Genomic DNA, 15674 nt, shown 5'->3' with positions numbered 1-15674 from the left:
TTCAGAGAAACACTAGAAGTTGCAATTTCTCCCTTTTCCTCCCTTGATGTTTCACTCTTACTCAAATGAAGCATAGATGTAAACACTTATCTGGGCATTTGAGTACTATTGGATTATAAATCAGGAAAACCCTAATCTCTTTTTGTCTGGGCAATATCCAGTCCCCTGTAGCTCAGTTGGTAGAGCATGCCGCTTGCAACGCCAGGGTTGTGGGTTCGATTCCCACGGGGGGCCAGTATGAATTAAAAAAATTAAGAAATGTATGCACTCACTAACTGTAAGTCGCTCTGGAAAAGTGTCTGCTAAATGACTAAAACTAAAAAAGAAAACTTTAAAAAAATATATCAACTGCTTGTTTTTGTTAAGCAATGAGGATACTGTCCAAAAGTTCTGTAAAAAATTCCCCCATCACCCGTGGAGAAAAGCCTTGATGTTAGCGTTTGCAAAGCTATTCTGGGAATTTCTCCTCCAACCACTGAACAAAATGGTGTCCAGTGGGAACATCCTCACAGTGAGCTCGTTCCTTGAAAGCAAACATGAATTTTCACACCAAGAGGACTATTTGTTCTGCTGAGTCTACTGCTGGCTGTGCTTATTTTGGAAGGTGAGTAATCAAGGTTGGCTGTCCACAAGGGCTCTTGTGGGGCCACGCCACTGATTCTACACCGAATAAGAAGTCTAATACCATCATTCACAGTTCATATCAGATTCTACATTCATTTTGGTTCGCATTACAACCCTGACATTCTTTTCCAGGCATAACTATTCGAAACCGTTATAGTTACAGAGCCTTTTAGTCATGCTTGACTAGTCGTGACAGATTTGATTTCTGCCATTTGCTGAAGGAGATTAAACTGAGAGCTTTGGTTTACTTGACACTTATTTTGACACAGAAAACAGATAGGGTCGTGGTTTTTCTGTATGTTTGCTTTGAAAGGGGATCCTTTCGAAGCAAACAGGAAATGTGTGTTTATTCTTCTTGCAGCATTTGTTGTAGTCGTTCTATGGATGAGGCGGCGTGGAGGCTGGGGAGAGACGTCAGCTTTCGGGGTGGGATTATTGGATGCGCTCATTTTTGTATTTTTTTTTTTAGTAATGCAGTTGCTCTCAAGTCATTTTGGGGTCCAGGTTGGGTCTAATTAATGCAATTTAGGTTATATTTTTCTTAGCCCAGACTTGCTGGGTTACACAAGGCTCTCTGTGAAAGTGATCCCGCTGTCCATTCCCCTTCCATCCCCTCCAATCGCCAGCTCTCTGATTGAGCACAATTCACCAGTTCACCAAGCCACACCCACCCACCCTCAGCCAGCCAAACAGCATCCATCCATCCATCCATCCATCCATCCATCCATCCATCCATCCATCCATCCATCCATCCACCATTACCAGGTAGGGACTGGGGAGGAGCAGGGACCATCTCTCCCCCTGATTGCGATGCTAAATTACAGGAAATGGTTAGCAGCATTAAATGCTGTGTGTAATAATATGTCATGAAGGGCCCAGCGTTGAGAGATAGAGAGACCCAACCTGTTGTTCTGTCCTTAACAAATAGCCCTTGACTGAGCTCATGGGAGGGGTTACTGTGCGCCTTGAGTCACTACCCAATCAGGGAACCCTCCCTTTAATCTCCTCTCCCTGATCCACCCGCTCTGATCCTCAGTCTCTCTCGCCAGCTTGGCCTGAATGGGAGTCTATACTAACAGACGCCCTGCAATCCTGTAGCTTTTCCATGTGTTCCATGGCCTTAAAGCTCATTCATGTCTTGGGCTCAGAGTTGAATTGCCCAGGAAACCCTCCTTCCCATACTGTGTCCCTCCATTGGTCAGAAAATAAGTCAATACCTTGACCCTGCTCTGTAAGGATGTGAAAAACCATCAAGGGTTTTGGTCTTATTGAAACAAATGCCCTCCACATCCCTTCACTCACCTCCGCTGCCTTGTGGCCTTACGGCAAAATTTATTTAAGTATTTGGCTTTAACTGAATACAAAACCGTGTGTGTGTCCAGGGGAGCTGGACACACACAACTGCTGTGTGTGTGCGCGCACGTGCGTGCGAGCTGTTCCGGTGCTCTACTCCGTGTTCCAGTTACTGGGTGCAGACTGCGCGGCTCCTCCACAGGCTTGGCCTGGGGCCACCTGGCAGCCAAAGAAAGGTGCCCTCCCTGGCCCTTTTCAACTGCTGCACAGCCACAGACCCTCCAACCTGGAAATTCAGCTTCTCATTTATCAACACAGAAATTACATCAAAATATTCCCTGTCATGCTGCCGGCCCTTTGAAATCCTACGCTGGGAAGCTGGAAAGCTATTAGCTTGTTAGATAGATATATAAAGTGGCAGAGAAAATAGCATAGACATGAGATGTGGAAGGAATGTCCGTGAAGCATTCCCCAGCAACACAAGCAACGGTAGCTCTTAAATATTATGTCAGGAGGAACATGTTGTTTACCTGGTCTCTAGAAGTCATTAAAGAGAAGTCTTGTCTAAACAAGTATGAAATGTGAAGAATTTGTGTTGCACTGCGTCCAACTTCAAAATATGTAGAGCGTGTTTTGAAAAAGGATGTCAAAGCTAATTAATGTAGTGGTCTTTTAGATCAGTGATGCTTCACCTTTGGTGACCTGGAAAGCAGAACTTTATTTTACTGAAATCAAAGTCTGATCCTTTTATTTTTGTTCTGAGAACATTTACAATTATGATAGCCTTTCCCATCCCTGATTTAGGTAGGTGGTTAGGTACACTACATGACCAAAAGTATGTTGACACCTGCTCGTCGAACATCTCATTCCAAAGTCATGAGCATTAATATGTAGTTGGTCCCCTCTTTGCTGCTATAACAGCCTCCACTCTTCAGGGAAGGATTTCCACTAGATGTTGGAACATTGCTGCAGGGACTTGCTTCCATTCAGCCACAAGAGCATTAGTGAGGTCAGGCACTGATGTTGGGCGATTAGGCTCGCAGTCGGCATCCCAAAGGTGTTCGATGGGGATGAGATCAGGGCTCTATGCAGGCCAGTCAAGTTCTTCCACACCGATCTCGACAAACCATTTCTGTATGGACCTCGCTTTGTGCACGGGGGTATTGTCATGCTGAAACAGGAAAGGGCCTTCCCCAAACTGTTGCCACAATGTTGGAAGCACAGAATCATCTAGAACAGGGGTGTCAAACGTACGGCCCGCGGGCCGGATCAGGCCCGCAAACGGGTTTAATCCGGCCCGCGAGATGATTTAAAAAATAAAATAAAATAAAATAAATTTGGAAAGTATAAAAATGCGCTGCAATTTTTCAATAAAATAAACTGCTGTTCCAATTGCGTCCACTGGATGGCGCAATAGCAATTGTGTTAAGCAAGCAAACTGTTTATACCGGGGCAGAGCAAGTAGGTCAAGCACGTGCAGCCAATGAGCTACTTTGTTTTGCCCGCGATATTTATTACGGCTTCTACTTTTAACATTATGTGCTTTGGCACCCTCATTGCCCCAATATGTCTCTGTCAAAAAAGAGAAAAGTGGACGCAGAGTGCAGAATGTTCCAAGAAAAATGGTCATCCTATTTAATCACGGAATTGAATGGGAAAGCTGTATGTTTGGTGTGTTCAGAGCATGTTGCAGTGCTGAAAGAATATAACCTTCGTCGCCACTATGTGAGTCTTCATGCCGACAAATATGACAACTTTCAAGGACAGCGGAGATGAGAGAAGGTGAATGAACTGTTGGCGGGTCTGAAGAAACAGCAGTCTGTGTTTACTCACAGGCGAGACATCAGTGACGCTGCAGTGAAAGCTAGCTACCTCATTGCTAATGAAATCGCAGTGGCTTCAAAACCATTTAGTGAGGGTGAATTTGTAAAAACATGCATGATGAAGGCAGCGGAGATTGTGTGCCCTGAAAAGCGGCAGGCTTTTGCAAATATCAGCCTGACAAGAAACACAGTTGCAGACAGGATTTCCGATCTTTCAGTGGATTTGGACAGCCAGTTGAAGCAAAAAGTAAAGTCATTTATTGCGTTTTCGGTTGCAATTGATGAAAGCACGGACATTACAGATGTTGCACAACTGGCCATTTTTTCATCCGCGGAGTTGATGACACATTGACCGTCACCGAGGAGTTCATGGAGTTGGTGCCGATGACAGATACAACGACAGCAGCTGATATTTTTACCGCACTCGTCAACGCGCTGGACAGGGTCGGAGTGGACTGGTCCCGCGCTGTCAGCCTGGCTACAGATGGTGCGCCCTCAATGATTGGGAAAAAAGCAGGCGTTGTGACAAAGTTCAGAGAGAAAGTGCAATCTGAAAATGGAGGACGTGATTTTTTGACTTTTCACTGTATTTTGCACCAGGAGGCTTTGTGTTGCAAGTCATTAAAGATGGATAACGTCATGAAGGTGGTCATCCAAACTGTTAATTTCATCCGATCCAGAAGCCTGAATCACCGTCAGTTTGACAGCCTTCTCAGAGAGAAAGACCACATCTATGGCCTGCCATACCACACTGAGGTAAGATGGTTAAGCCGAGGTGCTGTGCTGAGGCGTTTCTTTGATTTACGAGAAGAAATTGAACAGTTCATGGAAGAAAAGGGCAAACCAGTGTTAGAATTTCATTCCGCAGAATGGATGCCGGACCTTGCATTTATGGTGGATGTTACAGAGCACCTGAATAACTTGAACAAACAGCTGCAAGGGCGCAACAAAGTTGTCACACAGTATTATGACAGCATACGTTCTTTCAAGTTGAAGCTGTAATTGTGGGAGACGCAACTTGCCGGTGGTGATGCAGCTCACTTCCCCTGTCTGAAAAATGTGTGCGCGACCCAACATGTGGCAGACATGAAGCGGTTCAAAGATAAAATAACGGGACTATTACGGGAGTTTGAGCAACGCTTTCAGATTTATGTTTATATGTTTTTATGTTGATGTGCTATTGTTTTTAATTGATTTGATTGTATTTGTATATTTAACCTATTCTTGACTCTGTGGTTCTTGCACTTGTTTGGGGAACAGGATTTCATTATTTTTATCTACATTTCTGCCTGAGAAATGACACCCTGATATAGTTCTGTGATCTGTGATATACTTCTGTGAATCACTGAGGCATTGTGTGTTTGTGTGTTCTTTGTCCTCAGAACTTTCAAATAACTTGAGGTGTTTTATGATTAATAGTGATGTTGTGCTTTTGGACACTGTCCTCAGGCTCCAGCTTTATGTTTATATGTTTTTATGTTGATGTGCTATTGTTTTTAATTGATTTTATTTTATTTGTATATTTAACCTATTCTTGACTCTGTGGTTCTTGCACTTGTTTGGGGAACAGGATTTCATTATTTGTATCTACATTTCTGCCTGAGAAATGACACCCTGATATAGTTCTGTGATCTGTGATATACTTCTGTGAATCACTGAGGCATTGTGTGTTTGTGTGTTCTTTTTCTTTAGAATTTTCAAATAAACTTGACGTGTTTTATGATTAATAGTGATGTTGTGCTTGTACTATTTTGGACACACTGTCCTCAGGCTCCAGCTTTATGTTGTATGTTGATCGTATTAAAACAAAGAAAACAATCTGAAGTTGTTGTTTTTAAGTTATATATACCATGATTTTTCCGGTCCGGCCCACTTGGGAATATATTTTCCTCCATGTGGCCCCTGAGCTAAAATGAGTTTGACACCCCTGATCTAGAATGTCATTGTATGCTGTAGCGTTAAGATTTCCCTTCACTGGAACTAAGGGGCCTAGCCCAAACCATGAAAAACAGCCCCAGACCATTATTCCTCCTCAACCAAACTTTACCGTTGGCACTATGCATCCGGACAGGTAGCGTTCTCCTGGCATCCACCAAACCCAGATTCATCCGTCGGACTGCCAGATAGTGAAGCGTGATTAGGGCTGTGGCGGTCACAAAATTTTGTCAGCCGGTGATTGTCAAGCAAATAACTGTTGTTCTCACGGTAATTGACCATTAACATAAACACATTTAACATCTCCTGGCTTCAACACATAGCTTACAAGCCACTGATGCAGACCTTTGGAACATCTACATTTAAAAAAGTATAATAAATCCATGTAATATAGCCTACACCTTCACAATAAATCCAATATTTATTTTAGACAGGTCTAAAGAAGCATGATATGAAGAAAATGTAGTCTATTTCAGAAGAACAGAATAGCATACTCTGAGTTGTCCTTATGTTAGGTCCTGATCTGGCTATGCCAAATGGCTATGGGCTACACTGGCATTATTTTATATTATTTTATATTATGAAGAATACAATTGAACAAAGCTGAATAAAATATAAATATTTTCTCCAAACGATTTGAGGGAGTGCGCACATGCGGCTATTCTGTGTTGAGCGTTAACATAGAAATATGTACTCCTATATGCTTAATTTTGAGTTATTAATGTAACTTTAGTTGTTCTACAAACGTTGGGCTATATGTTTTGATTTTTAATACATTGTAAGGCTGCATGATCCGACTAATGATGATTTGAAAAATGTCGCTTGAAAGGCATGAGCTCTGCTTAGTTTTTTGCGCAGGCTGCACACTCTTCATTACTATCTCATTCACAATTTGACAAGCACTTGATAATGCCTCGAATTCCACGGTGGCATCTCCTTTGTGGCCTTAATGCGCCCTGAAAAGATCCATGCCTTTTGCGGCCAGTGGCCATTGTGCCCTTGGCCTGGAGTGCTGCGTTGTGCCCTTCTCCCTGAGTGCTGCGCGCTCCTTAGCACCTCTCACTCACATGGCTCTCCATCACGTGATCGGATCTTTCTCATAGGCTACAAGTGAAGACAGACACATCGGGGACCCAACTGCGTGCGTCCTTATCCAATTCCGACGTGCATATTGTAAATGTGGACAGTTCTTCCAATACTGTATTGGAAGAACTGTCCACATTTACTTTTCATCAGCCAACAAGTTGAGTAGGCCTAACAAACAGCAAAAGCACTAGCCTATGTCAATCTAGTATCCCCCATAGCACAAAAGTCGGTCTATTCTATTCTGTGCGAGAAATAAATATTCCAAACATAGTCTGGGACAGTTGTGGGATGCAATAGATCCCAAATTAACCACTAGCATCCAAAAAATTGTTTTAAGCAATGTGGCTGACGCAACAGATCAGAACATTTAGCTTAAAATGTTGATAAACTATTCGGCTATTTCTTCACATTATAAGTGGCAGTAGGCTATAAGCGCGAATGTTCCATTAGCGGGAAAACACCATTATCAAAAGTGACCGCAAATGCGATAACGCATGTAATGCTTTTATTATAAAGGTGCATTTTTATGGTGAAAATTATCTTCTCCAAAGTTGAAACTGAAGCGCTGCTTAGGTATGCCAGTTAGGCTCTAAACCCCTTGTAAAGTGGATTAATGTGCTTAATTTTAAGAAGTTATTTGGCCACTTTAGTTGTGATACAAACCTTATCAAAACATATAGGGCATTGGGCTAGGCTACATGAGGTGTGCAACTATGATTCGAAAAAATCGCACAAAGAAAAGGCAGTTTCTTATGCTGGGCATCATTCACAAGTGATAATATATAATTCACAAGTGATAGGCTAATATTTTCACCCATCAGACTATTCTTGATTTAATCTTGTCTTTACATATACTAAATAATATATGTGAAGTTTGTTTTGATTTAGAATGGACCATTATCATGCCTCGAAACAGGGGCAGCGGGAAAAAATACATGTCATCTATGCACTTAAATAGTGAACGGAGGACGCTTTTCCCGTCGTTCAGTTTCATACCAGCCAGGTAGGCTATACTTCTGTTGTAAAGATAAACAATATGCTCAATCCTTCTCCCTCCAATCTCCTGATTCTGCCTCCTCAACCCTCCTCTCCTCCCTTTCTGCATCCTTTGACTCTCTGTGTCCCCTATCCTCCCGGCCGGCTCGGTCCTCCCCCCCAGCTCCGTGGCTTGATGACTCACTGCGAGCTCACAGAACAGAGCTCCGGGCAGCGGAGCGGAAATGGAAGAAAACTAAACTCCCTACCGACCTGGCATCTTTTCACTCCCTCCTCTCTACATTTTCTTCATCTGTTTCTGCTGCTAAGGCCACCTTCTACCACTCTAAATTCCAAGCATCTGCCTCTAACCCTAGGAAGCTCTTTGCCACATTTTCCTCCCTCCTGAATCCTCCCCCCCCCCCCCCCACCTCCTCTCTCTCTGTGGATGACTTCGTCAACCACTTTGAAAAGAAGGTTGACGACATCCGATCCTCGTTTGTTAAGTCTAATAACACTGCTGGTCCTGCTCACACTGCCCTACCCTATGCTTTGACTTCTTTCTCCCCTCTCTCTCCAGATAAAATCCTGCGACTTGTGACTGCAGGCCGCCCAACAACCTGCCCGCTTGACCCCATCCCCTCCTCCCTTCTCCAGACCATCTCCGGTGACCTTCTCCCCTACCTCACCTCGCTGATCAACTCATCCTTGACCGCTGGCCATGTCCCTTCCGTCTTCAAGAGAGCGAGAGTTGCTCCCCTCCTCAAAAAACCAACACTCGACCCCACTGATGTCAACAACTACAGACCAGTATCCCTTCTTTCTTTTCTTTCCAAAACTATTGAGCGTGCCGTCTTTAGCCAACTCTCTTGCTATCTCTCTCAGAATGACCTTCTTGATCCAAACCAATCAGGTTTCAGGACTGGTCATTCAACTGAGACTGCTCTTCTCTGTGTCACGGAGACTCTCCGCACTGCTAAAGCTAACTCTCTCTCCTCTGCTCTTGTCCTTCTAGACCTGTCTGCTGCCTTTGATACTGTGAACCATCAGATCCTCCTCTCCACCCTCTCCGAGATGGGCATCTCCGGCGCGGCTCACTCCTGGATTGCGTCCTACCTGACCGGTCGCTCCTACCAAGTGGCGTGGCGGGAAGCTGTCTCCGCACCACGTGCTCTCACCACTGGTGTCCCCCAGGGATCGGTTCTGGGCCCTCTCCTTTTCTCCCTATACACCAAGTCACTTGGCTCTGTCATATCCTCACATGGTCTCTCCTATCATTGCTACGCTGACGATACACAACTAATCTTCTCCTTTCCCCCTTCTGATAACCAGGTGGCGAATCGCATCTCTGCATGTCTGGCAGACATATCAGTATGGATGACGGATCACCACCTCAAGCTGAACCCTGGCAAGACGGAGCTGCTCTTCCTCCCGGGGAAGGACTGCCCGTTCCATGATCTCGCCATCACGGTTGACAACTCCGCTGTGTCCTCCTCCCAGAGTGCGAAGAGCCTAGGCGTGACCCTGGACAACACCCTGTCGTTCTCCGCCAACATCAAGGCGGTGACCCGCTCCTGCAGGTTCATGCTCTACAACATTCGGAGAGTGCGACCCTGCCTTACACAGGAAGCGGCGCAGGTCCTGGTCCAGGCACTTGTCATCTCCCGTCTGGACTACTGCAACTCGCTGTTGGCTGGGCTCCCTGCCTGTGCCATTAAACCCCTACAACTCATCCAGAATGCCGCAGCCCGTCTGGTGTTCAACCTTCCCAAGTTCTCTCACGTCACCCCCCTCCTCCGCACACTCCACTGGCTTCCAGTTGAAGCTCGCATCCGCTACAAGACCATGGTGCTTGCCTATGGAGCAGTGAGGGGAACGGCACCTCTGTACCTTCAGGCTCTGATCAGTCCCTACACCCAAACGAGGACATTGCGTTCATCCACCTCTGGCCTGCTGGCTCCCCTTCCTCTGCGGAAGCACAGCTCCCGCTCAGCCCAGTCAAAACTGTTCGCTGCTCTGGCACCCCAATGGTGGAACAAGCTCCCTCACGACGCCAGGACAGCGGAGTCACTCACCACCTTCCGGAGACATTTGAAACCCCACCTCTTTAAGGAATACCTGGGATAGGATAAAGTATTCCTTCTAACCCCCCCCCCCCCCCCCCCCCCCCCAAATTGTAAAGTGGTTATCCCACTGGCTATAGGGTGAACGCACCAATTTGTGAGTCGCTCTGGCTAAGAGCGTCTGCTAAATGACGTTAATGTGCCCTTGAGCAAGGCACTTAACCCTAATTGCTCCTGTAAGTCGCTCTGGTTAAGAGCGTCTGCTAAATGACTAAAATGTAATGTAAAATGAAAGTTGAGAAATAAATATAGTAGGCCTAGCCTATAGAAAGCTGATGGGATCCTCCTCTTCTTAGTAGAGGCCATCACTCTGTTTTCTCGCCCAATTGCATAGCCTATAGAAATGTTGCGCAACATGAACTCATGGGCTCTCATGAAGTGTTTGATTAGATTTTCGAACACATTTGCATTGATGTCAGAGTGATTAGTGGGACAATAGTGTGCTGAGTACCAGTCAGTTAGCAAGTTTGGTAGGCTACTAATGACCATCAGCAGCATCAGAGCTTAGAGAAGCCTAATTACAGTGACTAAACGGTCACATGGAATTTGACTGCCTTCATGACTCGTGACCGCCGGTGTGGCGGTAATACGGTCACCGCAACAGCCCTAAGTGTGATTCATCACTCCCGAGAACGCGTTTCCACTGCTCCAGAGTCCAATGGCGGCGAGCTTTACACCACTCCAGCCGACGCTTGGCATTGCGCATGGTGATCTTAGGCTTGTGTGCGGCTGCTTGGCCAATGGAAACCCTTTTCATGAAGCTCCCGACGAACAGTTCTTGTGCTGACGTTGCTTCCAGAGGCAGTTTGGAACTCTGTAGTGAGTGTTGCAACCGAGGACAGACGATTTTTACACACCACGGGCTTCAGCAGTCGGCGGTCCCGTTCTGTGAGCTTATGTGGCATACCACTTCGCGGCTGAGTCGTTGTTGCTTCTAGACGTTTCCACTTCACAATAACAGCACTTACAGTTGACTGGGGCAGCTCTAGCATGGCCGAAATTTGACGAACTGACTTGTTGGAAAGGTGGCATCTTATGACGTTGAAAGTCACAGCTCTTCAGTACAGGCCATTCTACTGCCAATGTTTGTCTTTGGAGATTGCATGGCTGTGTGCTTGATTTTATACACCTGTCAGCAACTTTTGTAGATATAGTGTACATAATATGCCCTATTCTATAAATCCTCCTAACTGTCTTGTCCTTAAAACGTAATGGACACTGAATCTGAAGCAAAATGTGTTTTTTTGCTCCCTAGACCATGTTGGCTGCTCAGGCCATGATGCCATCCTATCATGTGTTGGCCCCTCGGCCCCAGCCACCCAGTGCCTCAACAAGTAAGACCTGGAGATAGAACTGCCTCCACACCACACCACGCTACACCACACAACAGCACAGCACTGGGATGCTGCTGTTCAATACTCTATCACTAAAGAGTTCATTATTACCAAATTGACTGGACCATGACATGAATATGCAGTATGTATGATGGCTAGCTAGTGGCTCTAGAGGACTATGGCTGTGCTGGAGGGGTGAACCAGGGTCCAGCAGCAGCAGAGAGTTCAAGAGGAAGTGGTGGTGAGGGTAATGAGAGTTAGACTACGTGAAGCGTGGAGCGTACGGTCTCAGTCCCTTGGCTTCAGGCTGTATCTGCCTGCTCAGTAAACAACCTCATCACAGGCCTGATTTGTGCCTGCTCAGTAAACACAATGCGGTTCAACTGCAGGGCCCTATTTATGAGAGCCATTTCAACCCTGTTTTGTTTGGAGATTAGCAGAAGAAGAGAGGAGGAAAAATAGAGAAAGAAAGAGAAGTTAGAGAGAGAGAAAACGGAGCGTAGCCTGAAACTGCCATCTGTTTCCCACGCTGCAGTATGACTTTATTACCCAACATCTGGCCAAATTACACAACAATGGCAAACCTCGGCGATAGGGCTGCTTGTTTAAAGCACATGGCTTCGGTGGAGGGCTCCTCTCTCCCAGTGTGAGGACAGGGCTCCAGCCCCTGTGAGGCGCTGCGGTCCTAACTCTGTCATTCTGCAGAGCCCCCCTCCTCTCCTTAACCCTCCCCTGCTGTGTGCTACTCTGGTATTAGCATCAGAGAGATTTATATGGACCTGGCCATTTGAGTTTGTTGTCTTTTTTTGCAAAGTATGCATATTTATAGAACTGTATGGTAAAGCCATTGCTCTATGTGTCTGCTCCTAGTGTGTGTGTGTGTGTGTGTATGTGTGTGCGTGCCACTTGTCTTTCTGTCTGTATCAGAGGATGCATGTTGATGCCTTTCATCAGGGTTACAAGGTTTTTGGAAATGACACAAAGTGGCCGTCTCAGCAGCAACTTTCATGTGGCAGATAAGGCCAGCCAGGGAGCAGGAGAGGCCAGAGAGATGTGGCTGTTGAGACCAGCCAGGGAGCAGGGAGGCCAGAGGGATGTGGCGGTTGAGACCAGCCAGGGAGCAGGGAGGCCAGAGGGATGTGGCGGTTGAGGCCAGCCAGGGAGCAGGGAGGCCAGAGGGATGTGGCGGTTGAGGCCAGCCAGGGAGCAGGGTGGCCAGAGGGATGTGGCGGTTGAGGCCAGCCAGGGAGCAGGGAGGCCAGAGGGATGTGGCTGTGTTATGCTGCTGATGTGTGAGGAGAGCTCTCCTGGACAAGCGGCACGGTCAGAGGGGAGGGAGGGCAGTGAAGAGTGAAGGGCAGAGGGAGGGTAGGTTAGGGCAGGGTAGATGCACTGTTTGCTCCTCTGTGTGTGTCTTCCTGGCAGTTTCTGTGTTTACCCTCTGCATGCAGAATTCCAGAGCCCCCTCACGCTCTCTACTATCCTGCATTTTTGTGGTCGGCCTGTGTGACAAGGGAAAGTGTGGGAAAAACGGATGCTTCAGACCAAAAATGCACTGGAGGAAACAATGAAAGAAAGGAAGAAAGAAGAGTGGGAAAGAAAGAATGACAGATAGAACGCAAACCTCTGTCTGAAAGAGATTAGATGATTGTTCACAGAAAATGTATTATAATTTGTTTCCTTTCATTTTAAACTCATTTCAGGGGCAACTCAATACCTTGGTTGCAAAACATCTGAAGCCTGTTCCACTTTAGCCTTAGCTCCTCCAACTCATAATGGAATCACTGTACTGTAGGTATTAGAAATGTTCAAGGTTATTTAATCTTCAAAACACCCTTCCAACAGCCAACTGCTGAACTCAAAAACACAAGATACTAATCTCAAAATGTTGCCCGTGCCTGTTTTCCCCCAAGACGATACACACTGTAATTGATGAACACAGAGAGTTAGTCTTTGTTATTTAATCTAGGATCTGAATGACATGCAGCTTTAGGTTTGTTTGACAACAATGACTAACAAGAATAAAGATTAGCAGTTGTGTTTGGGAGTCGAATAAAGAGGTGAGTGGATGTATTTGTTGGAGCAGCCAAACCGTCTCCTCTCTCTCCGAGGGCTGAGATGTGGGAAGAAGAGAACAGCCCATTCACTGGACCCACCACCAAGCTGCCAGCCAATTGGAGCAGAACATCATGAGGAAATGCCAAGTCAGTTCAGCCACTGATTGGACAGACTTGTCAGCACATTTGTCTGCATTTGTTTCTGTCTCATTAAATGTTAATTGATGAGAGAGAAGACCAAAAGTACGCGAATGGGACCACACACTAGTTTTGCAACAATGACTGCCTCTGTGAGATATCCTAAGATGACACCAAAGCATCAATGCTTGTCTCTATGGCTATGGACAACGTCAATCAAATTCCAAACTTCACCCATATACCAATTGTCATGATTTTCTGGCTAACCAAATTGCTAGCTGTGACATACAGTAGGGGAGGATCCTCAAGTATCTATTGGCCTGTCATGGTTACCAACTTACAGACTGTACAGTATGGTGTCAGACTGGGTATGACTTCAGTTACAAATTTGAAAGGCGCGATTTGTGACACAAATACAGTGAGGGAAAAAAGTATTTGATCCCCTGCTGATTTTGTACATTTGCCCACTGACACAGAAATGATCAGTCTATAATTTTAATGGTAGGTTTATTTGAACAGTGAGAGACAGAATAACAACAAAATAAATCCAGAAAAACGCATGTCAAAAATGTTATAAATTGATTTGCATTTGAATGAGGGAAATAAGTATTTGACCCCCTCTCAATCAGAAAGATTTCTGGCTCCCAGGTGTCTTTTATACAGATAACGAGCTGAGATTAGGAGCACACTCTTAAAGGGAGTGCTCCTAATCTCAGCTTGTTACCTGTATAAAAGACACCTGTCCACAGAAGCAATCAATCAATCAGATTCCAAACTCTCCACCATGGCCAAGACCAAAGAGCTCTCCAAGGATGTCAGGGACAAGATTGTAGACCTACACAAGGCTGGAATGGGCTACAAGACCATCGCCAAGCAGCTTGGTGAGAAGGTGACAACAGTTGGTGCGATTATTCGCAAATGGAAGAAACACAAAAGAACTGTCAATCTCCCTCGGCCTGGGGCTCCATGCAAGATCTCACCTTGTGGAGTTGCAATGATCATGAGAACGGTGAGGAATCAGCCCAGAACTACACGGGAGGATCTTGTCAATGATTTCAAGGCAGCTGGGACCATAGTCACCAAGAAAACAATTGGTAACACACTACGCCGTGAAGGACTGAAATCCTGCAGCGCCCGCAAGGTCCCCCTGCTCAAGAAAGCACATATACAGGGCCGTCTGAAGTTTTCCTATGAACAACTGAATGATTCAGAGGAGAACTGGGTGAAAGTGTTGTGGTCAGATGAGACCAAAAACGAGCTCTTTGGCATCAACTCAACTCGCCGTGTTTGGAGGAGGAGGAATGTTGCCTATGACCCCAAGAACACCATCCCCACCGTCAAACATGGAGGTGGAAACATTATGCTTTGGGGGTGTTTTTCTGCTAAGGGGACAGGACAACTTCACCGCATCAAAGGGACGATGGACGGGGCCATGTACCATCAAATCTTGGGTGAGAACCTCCTTCCCTCAGCCAGGGCATTGAAAATGGGTCGTGGATGGGTATTCCAACATGACAATGACCCAAAACACACGGCCAAGGCAACAAAGGAGTGGCTCAAGAAGAAGCACATTAAGGTCCTGGAGTGGCCTAGCCAGTCTCCAGACCTTAAACCCATAGAAAATCTGTGGAGGGAGCTGAAGGGTCGAGTTGCCAAACGTCAGCCTCGAAACCTTAATGACTTGGAGAAGATCTGCAAAGAGGAGTGGAACAAAATCCCTCCTGAGATGTGTGCAAACCTGGTGGCCAACTACAAGAAACGTCTGACCTCTGTGATTGCCAACAAGGGTTTTTCCACCAAGTACTAAGTCATGTTTTGCAGAGGGGTCAAATACTTATTTCCCTCATTAAAATGCAAATAAATTTATAACATTTTTGACATGCGTTTTTCTGGATTTTTTTGTTGTTATTCTGTCTCTCACTGTTCAAATAAACCTACCATTAAAATTATAGACTGATCATGTCTTTGTCAGTGGGCAAACGTACAAAATCAGCAGGGGATCAAATACTTGTTTCCCTCACTGTAAATGTGTGTTTGGTATTTTGTTTAAGGGTTGTCGGGTTTTGCAGCTGAAGCCAAGGAAACCCAGGCTGTCATATGGCATTCTTAATAGGGTGACAATCACAGCAGCACCATTAATGTCGGACTGGTTGCTGCTTTCACTGCCTATTAGAGTCAGCTGTAGGAACGGCTTGATACTATAAACACATCATGCTGCCAAAAATCTGTTTGTAAATTAACACTAATCCCCCCTCAGTAAAACATCCAGATAACATAAAGAAACAC

At 45.6% G+C, this 15674-nt stretch overlaps 1 pseudogene across 1 annotated transcript in view; it reads left to right on the top strand.

Moving 5' to 3' along the window:
* Nucleotides 1-11210, top strand: part of LOC311102632 (tubulin polyglutamylase TTLL5-like) — a 43206-nt pseudogene extending 31996 nt beyond the window's left edge. The window contains exon 18 of the transcript in view: nt 11115-11210. The product of the transcript in view is annotated as a tubulin polyglutamylase TTLL5-like (transcript). The remainder of the gene's footprint in view (nt 1-11114) is intronic.
* The last annotated feature ends 4464 nt before the right edge of the window (nt 11211-15674 follow it).

Source organism: Coregonus lavaretus, assembly GCF_964263955.1.
Source record: "Coregonus lavaretus genome assembly, chromosome: 27".
Lineage (NCBI taxonomy): Eukaryota > Metazoa > Chordata > Actinopteri > Salmoniformes > Salmonidae > Coregonus > Coregonus lavaretus.
This window is presented reverse-complemented; position numbering and strand designations above follow the sequence as displayed.